General features: G+C 47.4%; 1 protein-coding gene across 3 annotated transcripts in view; it reads left to right on the top strand.

Moving 5' to 3' along the window:
- The window catches only part of ST6GAL1 (ST6 beta-galactoside alpha-2,6-sialyltransferase 1), a 48,698-nt gene that overhangs the window by 12,634 nt on the left and 19,163 nt on the right, over window positions 1-16,901 (top strand). Inside the window, exon 1 of one of the 3 annotated variants that reach the window (XM_050902831.1) lies at window positions 3,190-3,326. The exons of the other annotated variants lie outside the window; for them this stretch is intronic. The gene's annotated coding sequence lies outside the window, so the exon portion shown is untranslated. Of the gene's footprint in view, window positions 1-3,189; window positions 3,327-16,901 lie in introns of those variants that run through there. 3 annotated transcript variants of the gene reach the window in all.

A 16,901-nucleotide genomic window follows, 5' to 3' on the forward strand; every position in this document is an offset into this window, starting at 1 on the left:
AGCTCCTCAGCATCTCATTCCAGTTCTTGGCTGAGCCCTTGTCAGGGCTTCACGTCCCACTCCCCTGCATCAGGTGGACCTGCGCTGTCCAGGCTCCTTCGTTCCTCGCATCTTCTCCTCATCTGACTGACATGACCAGAGGGCGCAGCTGTCTCTGCTAGTGGTGGTGGCGTGTGTTCATGTCCCTGCTCCCCGTCAGGACACCCTGCGGCAGCATGCGTCGATGCCCTCCCGGCCATGCTGGCACCCGGTCTGAGCCACTGGCGCGAGGGAGCTGCTGTGCCACTTGGCCTGGGGCGCTCCTGGATGATGCGCTGCTCTGCAGTGGTTTAATGATTTTCTATTTAACTGTAATTAACCCGACAGGCAGGGTTTTGATTATTATGTTGTAGAAGAGTTGTGGTGGTAAGATTTCTAATTTTGGGATGAATCATCATTAACAATTAAGCAATAAACAAATACCACTTCTTTTACAAGAACACAGCCAGCAGGATGTTTTCCTCTGCCAAAGCAGCCATCAGGCAATTGGTTATGCTGCAGCTGGGTAAGGTGGGAAGGAGAAATAATTTCTCACCCGTAGAAAGAAGATAAGCCATAAGTCTCTGCCGGCGGCCAGCGCGAGGGATGCTGAACGACAGTGGAGGCTTGCTGCCTCCTCTCGCCTCCTGATCCCGCTCTCTGTGATTATTGACTGTTAGTGCACATACCTGTCACACTGGAGCCTGGATGTTTCTCGGGTATTAATTCCCTTCAGGCAGATAAACTTACCTGGGCTGGTGCTAGACCTTCAGCATCCTCCAGTATCTTTCCATACAGATCTTCTGTCTGAGGAGGGAAGAAGAATTAATGATAAATTAGTGATAATTTTTACAACGTTGTTGTGCGTGAGGGGGTAATTTTGGGTCCTTACTTAACCTTGGCATCTTCCAAGGTATCTTCTCTTCCAGTAACTCTCTGCTAGTATTCCTGGTGGTGCAAATGCTTGCCTTGTAGAAATGCTGTGTTGATGAATTTGTTGAACTCGGGCTTGACCAGAAGGCAAGGGGGCCTGATCGCTCTCGTGCTCGTGGCTTGTAGGACAAGCACGGAGGATTCGAGCTGTGCTGAGGGATGCTGCCCATCCTGCAGCTGGTGGTTCCCAGCACCGGCTCTGTGCACATCTGGAAGGTGCCGGGCCACCAGAGGTGCTCCTGAGCAGGCAATCTTGCTGTCCTGCTGTGGTGAGGGATGCATGTCCCCTCAATCCTCTTACCTCCCAGAGATGCTGGTGAATATTTCTGAGCATCGTGCCCTATTAGTGGGAGGGAGCGGGCAGACAGCTGAGCAGCTCCCTCAGCCGCAGCCTGGCCGTTGTGCTTCCTCTCCCAGCTCTGCAGCTGCCCCAGGCACTGCCGCAGCAGAAGCTGCATGCCTCTGATGGCGTCTCTGGGTTCACTTTTCAGTCATATATAAAGGCAGACTCGGGCAGGGAGGGGGGAGCCGGAGGTGGATTGTCGTATGTTTTAAAAAGTGATGTCCCTGAAGAAGTGCTGCGTGGCTGGACAACCGGTGTGCAGGGCTTGCTCGACTGCCTGTGCTCCTCTGCGTCCCTTTTCTCTCCTGTTTGCATCGTTTCTCTAACTTAAACGTGTCCTTACTGCAGGCCACAAAGCCTGGTGTGAACACAGCCTGCAGCAAGGGGATCCTGCTGCTCTGCTGAGCTCACTGGGTGGGGATTTCCTAGCCTGGCATGTAAATGTGCTGGGGCTCAGGCTCACCATTACTCATCCAGCCTTCCTGTACCGCATTACAGCTGTTTTGTGGTCTGCCTGTTCAAATTTCCTCGCCCGAGGCTGGCTTGCTCTAATTGCTTGCTGTGATGGCTGACCTCTTGCTGGGTGAGGTGGCTCTCAAAGGTGCAGCTACACCGAGGTACCGCTGCTGGCCGGGAGAAGCGAAGAACATTATTTTTCAATCTAGCAGCCAGCTCTTTCTGTTTTGCTCCCCTTTGACCTAACCCTCAAGTGTCATTTTAGTTTCATTATTTCTCACCCGGAGAGAACCTGCAGCAGCCGGCGCTGGTGGGACCTCAGTGCTTGTGGTAAGGCATTGCATGCCGGTGTCTCTTTGCACCGAGCAGCGCCTCTCTTTTTTCTGTCTTCCTCCTTTCTTGCTTTTTACCTCTCTTTTTCTATCTTCCTCCCTTTCCTCATCACACAAACTTTGTAAAGCCTGAGCTTACCTTTTTCCTACTGCTTTCCCATCCCTGCTGCGGTGCTGCGGTGTGCTACAGTGGCTTCGGGTCCTCGGATGGTTCAAGCTGGCAGTAAATATCAGCATATTAGGACCTCTCCCTAAGCTGTGAGCACTTGGGCTCCCTGCTGAGAGCAGAAAGCTGAGCTGCTGGACTTGGGGGTGAAACATATGCCAGGCCATGCACATACACTGGAAACTTGCCCAGGGCAGGGTAATTATGGGAGGTGGTGTTTTTCGAGCGAACTGTGTGCTCTCACTTGCTAAACAGTCTTGTGATTAATATCTTATTTAAGGGGATTTCAGGACACGTGCTGCAGTTACACTGAGTTTCTTTTAGAAGTAGGGGAGAGGTTAGAAAAATAAACTCTGTAAAGGCTCTTTTGTGTTTCCAGCAACGGTCATCAGATAAGTGCAGTGCATCACTGCTGTGTTGCATCAGTGTAGGCGGTGGGTTTTGCTATTAATGGTTCAGTGGGAGAGGGATCCTCAAGAGGGGCTTTGCACATGCATTTATACAGGCTGCGTTGCTGAGATCTCCTTAGGGACCCCGAATTCCAGTGCTGAGGGTGAGGAGTTCTGCCCTGATCTCGGCATTACCAGCTCTCCCTGACCCTGGCTCCTGGCGTTAGACTCTGGGGAGTTCTGCAGGTCTTCACCAGCAGATTTTGCCTTCAAAATAAGGTTCTGTGTTCTGTTTTACTTGAGCACAAGTTATGTTTAAAGGTATTGGTGGCTTGGTTGTTGGTCTTACCAAGGACACCCTTGCCCGTGGTGTGGGCACAGCAGCATCTGCAGGCTCTGGGCATTTCTGTGTCACTGCTGACTTGCTGTGTGGTCCCAGCTGGCAGTTGTAGTCCCCAGTCTGGTGGTTTCCGATCAGTCTGATGTGGCTGTCTAACATCTCCCCCTTAATTTCTTTCCTAGGCTAGAGAACTCGATTAGAAGGGAGATGGGAGCATGAAGAATTGCGTGCAGAGCACGGATGTGCTCCGCATGGTGGTATCTCCTACAGATCTTACCTGGCAATCTGCTTCTGCCTGGAAGGGTTTGACAGGAACCACTGTGGATAGCGAAGGAACCTGGAGATGAAGGTGATGACTTCCTCTTCCTTTCCCTTTCACATGCCTCCAGCAAGAGCACGGCTGCTGTCAGCGTGACGAGGCCACATACATTCCGAGGCACTGCTGTTTGAACTGGGGCTGCCTTGTGTTGCATGCAGAGTTGGGAGGACAGTAAAGAAAATGGGAAGGGTTCTCTGCCATTCCCCTTGCTACTATTCTATATTTCTCTTTTAAAGCAAAATAAAGCGTTTATTCTGCTTCTTGTGGGAGCCCTTGTAGATGTTGATAGGTATTGGTTATGCTCCACAGATACATGTTTAAGATCCAGTGATTATTCAGACTTACATAAAATTAATATAAGATGTGTGCTGGGGCTCATTTCAGTTAGGGCTTTCCCCAGAAACCCTCTGGGGATATTGCTGGTGGTGCTAGGTTAGAGTAATTAGCCAGCTGGTTTCACAGCTGACCTCTGCTGAACATGCCTGAAGTGCTTTCGTTGTTGGTGCTGCTACTTTTCCTTTCTGTCATTCTTCCCCGCTGGCATGCTGCCCCTTATTGCAGCGCTGCAAGCCTTCGGCAGCTGCCTCCTGGGATGACAAGCTAGTCCAAAATATCCGTATCACATATTGAATATTCCTAGAGCTCTGTGCTTCAGCTTTGGGCCTGATTAGTCCAATAATTGCGTGAATGCTGCTACCCTTTGGCATACAATTAGTGTACACCATAAGGTTTTGATCATGCAAAGCAAGACTCTTGGGCAGCCTGAGCCATTGCAGTGACTGGGGAAGGTGGTGATGCCGGGACCCCCCGCCTTTTCTCTTGTGCACGGGAAAGCTAACTTGGTAGGGGACAGTTTTAGAGTCCTCTAAATACAAGTATTGGGTTTATGCCTGCTTTCACGTGTGAAGAAGGTTTGGGAGGACCTCATTGTATAGCTGCTTCTTTAAATCCTTAACTTGCTGGCATCAAGAGTGCCAGATGTTGCTCCCCACTTCCTCCTCTGCTGGAAACATGCTAATCTCCTCTCCTCTGCTTAAAACCTGAATCTTTAATACGGAAAATGCACCACCCTTTCTTCCTTTCTGGCCAGGGAACACTTCTCCCTCCCAGTGTTGTATTACCTTTAGCATTGCAAACTGAAACGCTTGGGCTGGGGTGGTGGAGCTCCAGGGTCTGCCTGCCTGGGGGCTGCTGGATTTCCATCCCCAAAGAGGGTAGAGAGCAGCCAAAATTTGCACGGATGTCAAGATGGAGCAGTATGAGGCCTGGGGAGCGTTGGCAGGAGTGGCAACGCACTGCTGGAGGTAGGTGAGTGGAAAAGAAAGAGCGTGGCACATTGCCTTGGGCATCTTTGGCAGCTGCTCTTTTCATAGGGAAAGAAGGAAACTAAGCTGGAGACAGCTTGACTTCTGGTTAGGTGGGATTTGGGTATAGAATAGAGGATCAAAAAAGCAGGTCAGCCATGGAGCTCCACCCCTGTAAAACTTTTTTTTTTAAACAAGGGTGTGTTTTAGTTTTGTTTTTTTCCTTGTTTCTCTGTGGAAATCTTCTGCTCACTGGACAAAGACGTGTCTTGGGGTGTGACCTCAGGTGGGCTGGTGAGATAGCAGGACCTCATGTAGACATGGGAGTCATCCTCTCTCGGGAGGTGTGGGAGCACGGGGCAGCTCTGTGTGCGTGTGCAAAGTACACATATGCAGCAATGACTCATTATTATTATTTTGGCCTTGGATGCCAGTCTGCAGGACAGCTGAAATCTAAGGCCCAGCCAACCTCTCAAGCACAGGTTCATTTTTAGTGCAGAGATATTCCTTCTCTTAACATGCTTTGGTAACACTGAACTGAAGAGTTATCTTCCATTTGTGCCAGGACAAAATCTTTAGCCCCTTTTGAAACACTCAGAAGTCCTCCTGTTGAACAGCCAAACCCAATCCCCTGTTACTAAATACGATTTCAGACTAGGCAGCCTGGTTAGGCCTGGCTTGTAATATGCAAAGGCTGCTGAGGAAGTTGAGTATTTCAAAACCAGTAAAGTGATATATTTGGTCTGTAATATCTGTATCTCTCAGTCTGCCCAACTCTCTTGTCAGCAGTTACACTGTTTAGTATGTTAATATCTGAAATGGAAAAGGGCCTTTTCTCTTTCCTTCTTTGGGCACAACTGAAATAGGGAAGTAAAACCAAAAATAGGCACTCACCCGCCAGTGCTCCATGTAGCTATGTGGGAGCCTCTGACTCCTGCTTCTTTAGAAAGTGGCTTGTGGCTGAGCAGAGGCTGCCCGTTGGAGAAGAGGGAGTGTTGGTTGATGTGTTGGGTCTGGATGGTCAAAGGTGGAGGAGGGAAGGACAGGGATGTGCTATTGTGTGTTGCGTCTAGGTTTAGCAATAGTTCTCCAAGGTGGGTGTCCAGAGCAGTGGAGCACGTTCAGCAAAACCTTGGACCACATACTAAAATACAGTTCCCTTTAATGATAATAGGATGATGCATATGTAATCATATTGTGTAAGATTAACAGAGTAATTAATCCTGCGTACTTGACGCTGAAGTGCGGTGCCAGCCCATCTGCTTGTTTTTGACGTCGTTTTTCATGTGCTTTAGAGATGGCTTCACCAGCGTTATCAGTTTGGGGCAGCTTTCTCTGTCAGCATCCTGTGGGACTCGTGCATCAGCTCTGAAACATTTTGGTGAGCAGAGGACACGAGCCCAGAACAGGCACTGCGTGCAGGGGATCCAGGAGAGATGGGAGAAAAGCTGACCAAAAATGCACATAAGGAAAGGACTTCCAACAAGGAAGGTTTGTGGAGGGTGGGAGGAGGGCTGGAGGTGGGTATATGGATCTCACCAAGGCAGGAGGGCAGCTGCCTGCCACTGCACTGTGGGGAAAGGCCACGGAAATTAGGGCATCTCCTTGTGCGGTGCCGATGCTGGAAGGGGTTTGAAGGGCCTTAGGGAGGATTTCCCAGGAGGAAGAGGAGAGTCCTGGAGATGCAGACACAGTAGGAAGGCACCTGGTTCCTCACAGGTAGCATGTATATCCATTTCCAGCCTTCCTTGCCGCCTCCACGCAGTGCTGTGCATCCTTGGTCTCTTTAAAAATAGCTCTTTTAAGTACTGCTGCAGTCAGAGGAGCGGTTTTGCCAAGCGCTAACCACCAGTGCTGCTGTGCGAGTGTTTGATCAGATGGCGCAAAGCACGCTGCTTTCACCTCTCCTGGCAGCGGTGGTGCCCTGGTGAAGTCAAAGGGTTCAGGGGAGCCGGCACCTCTAGACAAGCACGTGGGAATTTCCTCTCGGCCTCCCTGCTCTCACATGAAGAGGTTTTTCACCTTTGGCCTGTAATCTGCTGAGATCTCTGAAAGAGCTCTGATGTTTGGTCAGCTTGTAAAGACCTCCCAAAAAGGGCATGGGAGGTTAGCTGCAAGTGTGCTCATTTCTGAAGTACTGATGCTCCATCCTGTTTGAGATGGCTACACATAAAGCCTTACAGAGATGCAGACAAGATAAGGCTTTATACACAACCCAAAGTGAGAGGAACCTTAAAACTGGGGCAGCCTTATAATTTTACCCCTTTGGGGAAAAAAATTGAAAATTATTGTTCCTAACAGACTTCAGAAAATATTCATCAGACTGATGCTTTTTTTTTTAACTAGTAATTTCTATATTTAATAACTTCAGAAGGAAGAACAAAATTCAGAGAAGATGACTTGTAAAAGTAATTTCCCTTGACAACATACAACTCTGACCTATATGCGTGTTGGACAGCTTATGAAAAAGCTTTTATTTCAGCGATACCAGTTTCTTCTTGTGTCCTGAATGCATTATTACCTAATTCAAAAACAGGTGGGAATAAGTACATAAGTACATACGTATATGTGTTTGTTATCTATTGTGAAGAGAGAGAGACACATTTCAGTGGAAGCAGAAGAACCTTAGATGAATTGGCCTGATTCTTGAAAATAAAAAAAAATGGACAAAAAACCCAATGAAATGCAAATTAATAATCCCAAAATAGTGTGAGAGGGCTTTGCTAGGCTTCTCTGTCATTTTTCTTTGCTTTGATATTGGAGTGTTGCAGCTCCTTCTACATGAGAGGAGATATTCTAACCAGCATACCCAGGGCTTGGAGGTTCTCTGCCAGTTTTGCCTCGGGCTACTGGTATGATGGCCTGAGGACGGAAAAGAAATTGTGTGCCTCCTGTCAGGAGACCCCAGGATGGCCAGGACTGCACAGATGCCTGTGCAACCTTAAAGCATGGTGTGGTAGCAGCTGAGCTCCCATGCTGAGAAGCTGGAGGGGGAGATCATGGAACAGAGAGCGAGGTACACTGCTGGTAAGGATCCCTTCGGCAAGAAGAGGGAGGAAAGTGGAGATGAAGAGTCACCTGGGATCAGCTCCCACGAGACTGCAGTGGCATTCCCAAATAAAAAACTTAAAAACTTGTCCCTTAAAAGCGTACTGGAGTAAAAGTAGGCAGATTTGTTTAAATAAAATGAATGAGTAACTTTTAACCTAAAGCTTGATCTGAGCCAGATCAAAAGTCAGCCTTGTTTAAAGTTCAGTAAACTTTAAGCCCAGTGCTTTTCCACTTTGAGCTTGGATCAGATGTTGAGCAGCAAGAAGAAATGGCCTTGTCTCGGATAAATTGGGCATGTGCTGGAGGTGGCATGAGATCACCCTCACAGTCTTGAGCACCGTGCGGGATGTTACAGCGTGTGAGATCACTGCTGTGTGGAAACACCCCATTCTTGCTCTAAAGCAGTTAGGCATGGTGTCCCCCCGGGCGTCCTGTGAGTCACCCCCAGCAGCTGGCAGCCACTGCCGCGCATATGGAACACCTCAGCTGGATTTCGGCAGGTTCCTTGTCTGCACAGACACCTGTCTGTGTCTGCTGCTGGGATGTGGATGGTTTGGCACTTGTACTTGTCCGTGTGGTCCATTGAGGCACGTTATTGTAAGAGGTGACCGTAAATAGTGGTTGCTGCACAGCCTCATCTCGGAGACAAGTTTTGCAGTATTCTGCACCTTCTCCCTGGTTTGTAAAGGTTTGTGTCAACCAAATGTCAAGTGTTTGATGCTGTGGTGCAGTTTGCTTCTTTGGGGGTGGGGGAAGCCCCAGCGAAGCACTTTGGCCTTCTGTGTCTGGGCTCTCGAGACGTTACTTGAAAGAATTGGATGGATTTTGGGATTAGGCTTCCTGAGTGAGAGCGGTGCAGTGTAGATTTGAATAACATCGAAGTTGAAGGCATCTACTTCAGTGATGTACTTTGGGTCAGGATTGCACCATCGAAACTGACCTGCTGATTGCCCCCACACATACCGTGTTTGCATCCATACTGGGAAGCAGTTTCTGATCAAAGAGGGTTCGAGTCAGGTGAAACCCAACAAAAAGAAGCTTTCCAAGAATGGTCTAACATCTAGTGGTTGCACCAGCTACTTGGGTTACTGCATTTCCCAGCAGCAGGGCACCAACAGAAGTCATAAGGAACACCCCCTCCCACCCCCCTGATTTTTTACGTGTGCTTTTTTGAGCTTCCCTTTAGGATTTACTTGATGAAGAAGATGAAGTCGGGATTGGCAGTGCTACGAAATGGCTGACCTGAGGACAGAGCTGACTGATATGGCGAAGTGCTGGAAGAACTTCAATATTTAAACGGAATCAATTGGTGATGTTATAAAAAGAAAAATTGCAGTACAGATAAACTTGGGTTTCTCTTGGGGCATGAACTCTGCGAATTAATGCTGTTATGTGTGTGCTCATCTCAGGGCCCTCCAGCTCTTATGTGCTAGGAAATGGCTCCATTTTTAGCAGTTATGTTTAGAAAACAACGTGGGGGTGAGGAGTGGAGTGTTGTAACTAGTAATGGAAATTATCGGTGGTTGAGAATGGCCTCTTCCGAAGCCGTCCGTCCTAGGCATGACAGATGCCTGACTTCTATTTTTGGGGGGAGTTTCCTTCACGAAAGAAGAAGTCTGTCTTTGTGGCCAGGTGGCACTGAGTGGACAGGAAGAGCGCTGTGTGCTCGTGTACAGGAGTCGAGCTCTTGGCAATAACGTTCTCCTCCCATATCTCATCCCTCCTCCAATATCTCATCCCTTCTTCCAGCAAAGTGCTGGCTGGTCCTGGGGGGAGACAGGGATCTCTCATTGCTCTGGGAGACTCAGAGAGCTTTTTTAGGTCATACAAGAGCTCTCTAAGACTGCTGAAATGTGTTGTGCTAAAAGCAGTACGAGAGCCGATATTGAATGGAGGAGATACAGAAATGTCTGGGGCCTCCTTTACTGCTTTAGGGAGTAACTTATGTTTTTGTTGGAGTTATCTGTCTAGATCTCTTCCTCCATGCTGTAAGTCGCTACCTGGCTTTGATGGAAAACATATTTGTGCTGAGATTCATTGGTTGTCTCGCTTTTTTCCCACTTCCTCAGCCACCCTGTTCTGTTTCGTGCACCTGGTTCAGCGCCGTGCGGCGAGCCCTGCACGCTCAGCTGGTCTGCTGTCCTGCTGTGTGTGGGGCTTGCACGCTCAGCCTGTGCTGTTTGCACTTGTGTGTGTGCAGTGCCTTCAGAGGCCACTCGCAGGTGTGTCTGGCACAAGCGAGCGGGAGGGTGGGTGGCTCTGTTTCTCCCCTGGCACAACGCAAACCCCGGGAAGATGGGTCACCGTTTGTGACACCCTGGGAGAGCAATATCCTGCAGATTTTGGGAACCGTTGCTGCTGTGGGTAGTGACCAAGTTATTCCTGTCTGCTCGTGCCAGTGAGGCAGTGCCACGGGGTTGGCAGAATGAGATGGCATCCTTTGTAGTGGAGGCACAAACTCCCGTATGCGTGAAATTTCTGTGTCCTTAAATACCAGAGGGGAGAGAGCAGCCTGCTTCAAGGGGAGGTGTATGGTTCGGATCCACGGTGGATCCATCTAGTTGCCATCTGCAAGCTCTGCTGCTGGACTTATTTCTGAAGTGCTGACCATAGTAAGCAAGTGATGTGTTTGGGGACAGGAGCTGGGTAGTGCTTTCCAGGCTTTACACCTGGTTTTCTGATAGAGGAAAAAGCAGGCTAAGAACACTTGGAGATATTAAATAGAGTGGAGAGACACTAAAGTGGCCTTTATTGCCTTTTTGGCCTCTCTGAACCTCAGTAAACTTTAAACGTGTTTCAATTTCAGAAGCATGGTGTTTTCCTCCCTCCAGCAACTGTGTAGATTTGTTGCACTTCAGATCACTTGATATGCCCATAACCACACTGATCTGTCACTGGGATGCTGTCAGGGTGTGTAAGTGGGGAAGAAAAAGGGAATTCTTTGGATAGGTTGTACCTGGCACCACGATGCTGCCAGATGCATGGCACACTGTGTTTGGGAGCTTATAGTTGGAGCCGGTGCTAGGCTGTGCCAGGTCCTCCGTCCCACCAAAGAGTGGGCATTGCACGCCGTTTTGAGGGGCACTTGCTTGCTCCTGCAAAGTGTTCTCTGTGCTGGATCTTTAAGCAGAGGACATAGTCTTGGGTTTGGGTAGGAGGTACCGTTGAACATGTTTTCCTTTCCTAAGTGTCTGGGGGAGATGCTGAGGGAAGAAAATAGCAAGGAGGTTTTAAATGAAGGCTTTATCAGGAAAGTTTCATTAATGTTTTCTGTTTTTATAAATACATATGTGAAACTTTGAGGGGGAGGAGTGTCTTAAGCTCTTTAAATGTCTTTAAATATATCTAGGCACCCAGATTTGTGCTATACGTTTATATTGTCTGTGTTTTATAAAATTGAATTTTATTCAGGCAAAGTCACTTCCCTCACGACATTCTTGTGGGCTCATTCATGGTAGATACGCGTAAAATGATGCTACAAGGGGATAGTGTTACCAGATGAATAAATCAGAATTGTGTTTAAAACAAACAGAGCAGCACTTGCTGTTATTAACGTTCTAAAGTCCAGCCATGCCGTGAGCTCCCTGCGCGAGGATGTGACTCGCTGACGTGCCTTGGCAAAACACGTATTTGACATCTGCTACTGCAAATATTTTGACTTCCGAGAACCTGGCTGCTGCTTCAACAATGAGCGATATCCAGGACTTTGGGGTATATGGATTCCTGCATATCTGCTACCTCGGCTGCGCTGCTGCAGCCTGACACTGAACTTGGATCAGGGTTTCCTCGACAGCTTGTGTTGAGTTATACCCAGCTTTCCTCTGGTCATTTCAGTCTCGGTTTAACCAGTGGAACTGATGATGCGTGGTAGAAGCGGTATCAATTTAGCTGTGGCTAAACCAACACCGTGGCTATGGAGAGCGAAAGCAAGCATTTTTGGTTTGTGGAAAACATCTGATTATTGTAACGTGTTTTTTTTCCACCTCCTTTTCCGTCAGAGACAAAATAGTTAACTGTAGTTTTGATGTTTCCATTTGTCTTCCATGCCTCAAGTTCCTTGCATAGAAAGGAACTATTTTGGTTTTTGCCAGATAAATAATTGAAGTGCTTGTTAAATAATTTTTCTTACAATTTGTCTGAAAGTTATTTGCTTTGATGGGTGTCCTTTCTAATATTCTCTTTATTGCCATTGGGACGTGCCTTTTTTTCTCAGGACCTGATACTTTTTGATGAACACTCTTGACATCTGTATGTCTCTCTTACATTATAAAATATTGATTTCATAGTGAAAACCGATTTATTTTAAATGTAATGCAATAAGTGTTTTGCTTAACATAGAGGGGTTTGAATAGTGCTTTCTGAAGTCAGTGGCCAGAATTCCCATTTTACTTCTGTCCTCCAGTGAAGCTGGCATGGTGGAACGCTGCTGTTGAGTGCCAGCCCTGTCATCCCCGACAGGGATGAGCTCTGGGTATGAAGAGGAAAACCAAATCTCAGTAGTGCTGCTGGACCGAAAACTAGCAATGGTGGATGCACAGTTCTGCAAGTTTATTTCACTGTCTTAGGTTAAATTGAATTAGATTCTTCTCCGAGCAAGTTGTAAAGAGTTACCTCGTTGTCCTTGAGGAGGTGGAAAGACATTGCACCCACCTGCAAAAGGCTGGTGTCAGAGAAATATTATCCTGAAGGGTAGCGTAGCTGCAGCTGGCACAAAGTGTATTTATTGTCCTGGGGCCATGGAATATAAATTACATGTCTTGGCGCACAGTGATATTTGCAGAGGCATTAAGTGTTGACCTGCCACATGCTGCTAATTTAAAATAAAGAAGGACTCCCCTCTCATTTCAAAAGGTAAACGTCATAGAGAAACACATGATTGGGCAGGAATGAAGAAGTGATTTGTTTGATTTGAAGGTGTAATGTTCCATGTAAAGTAAATAGTCCTAAATGAGTGATCACACCCTGGTCTTTAAAGCTGGGGGGGAAAGGGGGGAATTTTTACTGTTGGCTTCAGTGTGGGAATGGTTATGATAAAGCTGATGGATAATGAAAACCTTGCTTGTAAAGTCATGATGCTGGGGGGTCCAGGTACGGGAGGAGAAGCAGTGCTTTTGGGAATTGGTGCTCTTTGTGGATGGTATGATGCACTTTCTTTCTTTCTTCAATTTGACCATGAAACTGGCAATTTTAGAAATTGAAAAGGCTTGTTACCAGCAGTGGTCTCCAAATATCTTACTGAGTGAGACTCCCATGGGCATGAACCCATCATGAAATGGCTTCTGTGTTGAACTGCACTCTGAAAGCTCCCGTGGTGGCTGTCTGTCCGCATCCGAGCGGGAGCACGCTGCCAGAGCCTGGCGCTTCCCTGGGGCACGCCGGCACCCCATGCAGGTTGGGTCTCTTCCTATCCATTACTGTTAACAACAAATATTCAGCAGGCATCTGTCTGTGGGGTAGGAAGCAGGGTTTTGTAATGGGGAGGTGCTGGTCGTACCAGCTGAGAGCTTGGTTCTGTTCCAGAGCTCATAAACACGCCGTCCCTCTGGGCGAGTAACCCACCAAGCAAGAAACATGTGTGTGGTATTCTCCACCATGGCATGCCATGATAATTATTTTTTTCCTGTCCTAAGAGTTAAATTGTCTTTCCATCTTCATGTATCTGCAAAGGACCCTGCAGTCGCCCATTTCTCCCTTAGCCAGCAGGGTCAGGGACTGTTACTGCTGGTCCAGGGCGATGGTTAGAGCTTGTGGCTTTGCAGAAGGAGAAGATAGGCTTTTTGGTGTTAACTGCTTTCCTGACAGTGTTGGAGTGAAGGGTGGTAATGTGATACGCTTGTCGGAGCTGAAGGTCGTCCCTCTGTGGGTGCCAGTCTCTGAGCCGGTAGGCAAAGGGACAGGAGGACTGTCCCTTTTACAGTCACCAGCTATGAGAGCAGCATGGCTGTACCGTAACATGGTTTGTTGAATCCCTCCCTTCCTCTCTCAGTACGTTGGTGTTGAAGATGGTCCCTGCACATGTGTGTTTGTGTCCGCTCCTGGTCTGGACAGGAGCACAGCAGCAAACAGAGGCTCACTTCTTGGGAAAGCTGCTTCTCAGCCCCGTGGGTGCTGCTGGGCATACGGCTTCTTGCTGCAGCTATAACTGTTGGCATGTCCTTTAACTGCATGGGTTACCTGGTTCAGGTGCCCTGGAGCGGATTTGTCATCACGTATGTCATACTTGCTAATGTCAAGTAGTTTAGTAGAGCTGAGCTCCAATAGCTCCAAACGTGCACTTCGTTTAAGACCGTGCCCTGGTATGGGCTGGTCCTGGGCCAGAGCTGTGCCGGCATCCTGCCGGGAGGGCGGGAGCTAGAGATGGGAAGGCACAACAGCACAGGTCACCTCTTGCCTTGGGTCTCAGTGGCCGATGGTGACCGTGCAGTTCTGCAGGTGCCTGGCGGAGCATCTGCAGTGAGTGAAAGCAAAACTGCTGCTTTTTAATTAGGGCAGAAGGGGAGGCAGTGTGCTGCTATGCAGAGCCACCCTCCAAAAACGACACGGGACCTCAGAAAAGAAGGGGAATAAAGGGCTGACACAGCCAGAAATGAAGGCTTCTACCTTTATTAAATCCCAGTGTTTGTTGACACGTAAAACCAAAATGAAACACGTGCTTAAACTTTCCCCTGTGCCTCCCCCCAAAATCTGCCTCTCTTGTTCTCCTGGAGGATTTTTTCAGCTGTGACAGCAGCATATTTTTTCTGGCACGTGCGGAGATTTTTAATGCAGGCAGGACTAATGGAGTGATTTATTTCATTAGCAAGTGACTTGTATAGCTCCTCAATGCGTCATCTGAAATTTAACCATGTTCCTCACTTAAAATGCTTCTTTTCCTCATTCTCCACATAAAAATTCCTCATTTTCCACTTTTTTTTTGTTCTGTTTGGTGACATTGGAAGCACTTACTTAAATGTATGGCTCAACAGATGTTTTATTTTCACAGCACAGTGAAGTTTTGGAAAAAACCCAAGAATTGCTAGAAGCAAGTGTTCCCTGTTTATATATTTACAAAATTGAAATACACACAGTTGAATTAACAGGCCAGGCTAAATAAAGTATCAGAGAGATCTTCTGAAACTCAGCTCCAGAGGGACACATCTTTAGCTTGGACAAATGTATTATCACCTTTCATCTGATGTATCGAGTATATGAAAAATATGGCTTCTTCATTTGCAAAATGGCATGATCATAGTTTGTTTAATACTATAAAAGCTCTTTATAATTTTTTTTTCCCCAGGACAGGAATAGGGAATTTTAAGAGCAGATGTGGATTCGAGGTTACTTCTCGAATCCCAGTTTTTTTCTCCTCTTCAGTTTCCCTGGGTATGTTATTTTATTTTGAATGGAGGAATTCCTGCCGTACACCTCCATATCTTTCATCTTTAGGTATCCTCTTTTCACACATTTTCATGTGAACTCATTCTGCCTCTGCTACCAGCCAGTGCTCTCTTCACAGGCGCTTTACAGAGGGTGCTGTGTGGAAGAACATGTTAGTACCGAGAATGTACAAAAAAAGCATAAAAAGATGTAGTTGAAGTATAAAATGTTCATATGAGGGAGCATAAAAACATTCAAAAATACACCAGCAAAAGCTGGGAACAAAGCTTTAATGCTTTGTATTTAGGCACGGCACAGTTGTGGGTACAGATGGAAATGCGTAAATGAAGGAAACCTGGAAAGAAATGTAAATGCTCTAAGTTTAAATATGAAATCGTTATCACATTACCCAATAAAAAGACTGAGGAACAACTTGCTAAAGTAAAAAGCTTTTGTGCATACATCAGAGGCAAGAAAACTGCAGGTGAATGATGCTGATGTGTGAACGGAGGGACCAAGGAGAGGCATAGTAGAACAAATGGATGTGATCCCTGCATGTGCTCGTTGCCAGGGGTTGCATCTCTAAGATCATCGTTCAAATTAAATTAAAGGTGTTATTTGACATGATTGCATTTCAGAGAGACTTTGGTGGGATGCATTGCTTCAGACCAGTAAACATAATAAAAATAACTAACACCTGTAGAATATGTAGGAATTAATGGAGAATTCTCATCATCTGTTTGCAGAGAGTCACTTTTCAAATCTATCTGCCTGTTTCCTCTTCTCTCATTTTCAGAAGTTAGTGAAGCTGGACAGGGGGAAACAGCATGCTTGAATTGTCAAGGTTTTGATGAGATTGCTCACCAGGAGCCTCAGGAAAAAAAAACCCTAAGCTGTCATGGGATGAGAAGGTTCCTGTCCTGGATTAGTGATTGCCTAGCGTGTAGGAAACCAAGCGGTCAGGTTTCACTACATCACAGAAATCCCACAGGGATTTGCGCCGAGATCTCCACCGTTGAGCAGTGATAACAGATCTGCAAAGGAGAGGAGGAAGGGCTAGGTTATAGGCTTGGCTGGCTTTCTCTTCAGAGGGCTGCTGGGACCAGAGAAAACACCGAGCAGCTGCAGAGGGATCCGGTCATCCTGGGTGGCTGGGCAGCGCAATGGCATGGAAGCCCGTGCTAGCAGGGGTAAGGAAATGCTTTTTAGTCATATTTTATTCCTGCCCTCCACCCTGTGCTGGGGACAACTCTCAGTGAGTCAGTGCTGCTTGCAAAATATCCTGAAGTCATTACCGACAGCTTAGAGCTCAGGGCTTAGAAACGGTCAGGAGGGGAAATAGAAGTGGAGGAAGTTTTGGAAGGAGAACAAAGCAGCCCCGTTGTTATGTTGCTGCCGGACCACGTGGCCTGAGCGTGTGCAGCTGGGATGTCCCGGTGCGCCTGCCTCGAGGGATGTTCATGTGCTGCTAACGGTGCCGGGGAAGTTGACCAAGAGAGCCGGAGGTACGGAGAAGCTGCTGTGCAAGGAGGGATTGGAACAAGCGGGATTCAGCTTGGAAAAGCAACGAGTGGGAAAAGGAGGGTGTTAGGAGACGTCATGCAACCATGAACGACATGCAGAAAATGAAGGCAGAAGGATTACTGTCAGTGCGATTGGGTTGGCCAGTGTGAAGCGGAGAGAGGAGCGTTTGTCTCTGCATGGTGCGTGATTGCAGAATTCATTTGCCTCAGGCTGTTTGGGAAATGTGAGTGGTTTCAAGAAGCAATTAAACAAATGTGCAGAGGATGGGCATTGGTACAGCTGATGACACAGCTTTTTGGAAGCTGTGTGCATTTACTGGCAGAGAAATATATTCATATGTTTGTCAATACTTACGTGGTTTCTCTGTGTA

Source organism: Gymnogyps californianus, chromosome 10 (assembly GCF_018139145.2).
Source record: "Gymnogyps californianus isolate 813 chromosome 10, ASM1813914v2, whole genome shotgun sequence".
Classification (NCBI taxonomy): Eukaryota; Metazoa; Chordata; class Aves; order Accipitriformes; family Cathartidae; genus Gymnogyps; species Gymnogyps californianus.